The sequence below is a fragment of the Orycteropus afer genome, unplaced genomic scaffold, assembly GCF_000298275.1.
Source record: "Orycteropus afer afer isolate SDZICR_OR568_19922 unplaced genomic scaffold, OryAfe1.0 scaffold00401, whole genome shotgun sequence".
Lineage (NCBI taxonomy): Eukaryota > Metazoa > Chordata > Mammalia > Tubulidentata > Orycteropodidae > Orycteropus > Orycteropus afer.
The window spans coordinates 923,561-925,087 of NW_006921988.1; positions in this window are offsets into that span (position 1 = coordinate 923,561).

Here is a 1,527-nt window from a genome sequence, read left to right on the forward strand (position 1 = left end):
CTGAATGGGCATGTACCCTTGATCCCAATGACTCCTTGCCCCATGTCTCACTCCCTCCTGCCCTGACTCTAAGGATGGTACTGGCCAGGTGTTGTGGGAGTGCAGATGTGGATCAGAGACAGTCCCTTCAAGGAGGCATATCATCTAAACACTATAAGCTGCAAGGCAGATGCCTTCAGATGAGAAGTGAGAGTACTGGGAAGGGGCTTATTTCTTAGAGGAGGTAGCACTTGTGCTGAGTCTGGAAGGAGGACTGGGATTTCAGCAGGTGGAGAAGCAGAAAGAAGCAAAGGCTCGGGGACCAGCCTTCCAGGGTCTGGGTGTCTGTGAATTGTGACTATGGAGCAGAAAGGCTGGATAGTGAGTCTGCATCCAAATAGCAAAACCCTGTGAGCTGTATGAAGGAACCCTGCTGCCGTGTGGTTAAGCGCTCGGCTCCAAACTGAAAAGTTGGCCAGTTGAACCCACCAGCCGCTCAGGTGGAAAAATGATATGGCAATCTGCTTCCATCAAGATAACAGGCTTGGAAACCCTATGGGGGCAGCTCTACTTTGTCCTGTAGTGTCGCTATGAGTCTGAATTGACTTGACAGCACGGTTTTGGGTTTTGGTTTTGGTGAGCTGTATGGAGTAGAGTGGTGACGCCAAGTGGCAGCCTCACTCATCAGAACCAGATGAGCCCCTGCAGGCAATCCAGGGCAGTTCAGCGTTGGACAGAAGTCCAGACACCCTCTGGCTCAACATGCCCTCTTGGTAATCAGCATATCTTTAACAATTCCATGTTGGGGAAGCTTAGTTATTCACAGCTTTCATAAGGAATTCTGCCTCCGCTCCTTTGCTATAATGTTCCTGGGTGGTGCAAACAATCTGTGCTCAACTAAGGTTGGCAGTTCAAACTTACCCAGTGGTACTGTGGAGGAAAGGCCTAGCCACCTGCTTCCATGAAGATTACAGCCAAGAAACCCTATGGAACTCAGTTCTACTCTGTAACACATGGGGTTGCCATGGGTTGGACTTGATGGCCAAGGGTTTGGATTTGGGGGTTTGGTTTGCTATAAGATATGTCCCTGGAAAGAAGTTTTCTTTAGAAATCTGGATCACTTTGCCTGGTAGTCAGAGGTTGCTGGAAAATTAGCACCTCTCATCCCTGATGGGAACAGCTTCTTGCCACTCAGTGGAGAAAACTGAGATGTGTACTCTACACAGTCTCTCAGAGTGAGTTCCCTGCAGGATTAAGCTCCAATTGCCCACAGTGGAAACTTGTTTGATAACACCTTTTATTTCTGCCTCCCCTTCCCTGTCTCATTTCCCCCACTCCCCTGCTGGTGCTTCCTGCAATCATCTCTCAAACAAAGTACTTGCCTCTGAATCCTTGTCTCAGGGTCTGAATCTGGGGGAACCCAAACTAAGTCCAAGTTGCCTTGAAGAACTCTATAGTTTTAGGTTTCACATTTAAGTCTTCGATCCATCTGGAGTTAGTTTTTGTGTACGGTGTGAGGTATGGATCTTGTTTCATTTTTCTGCAAAT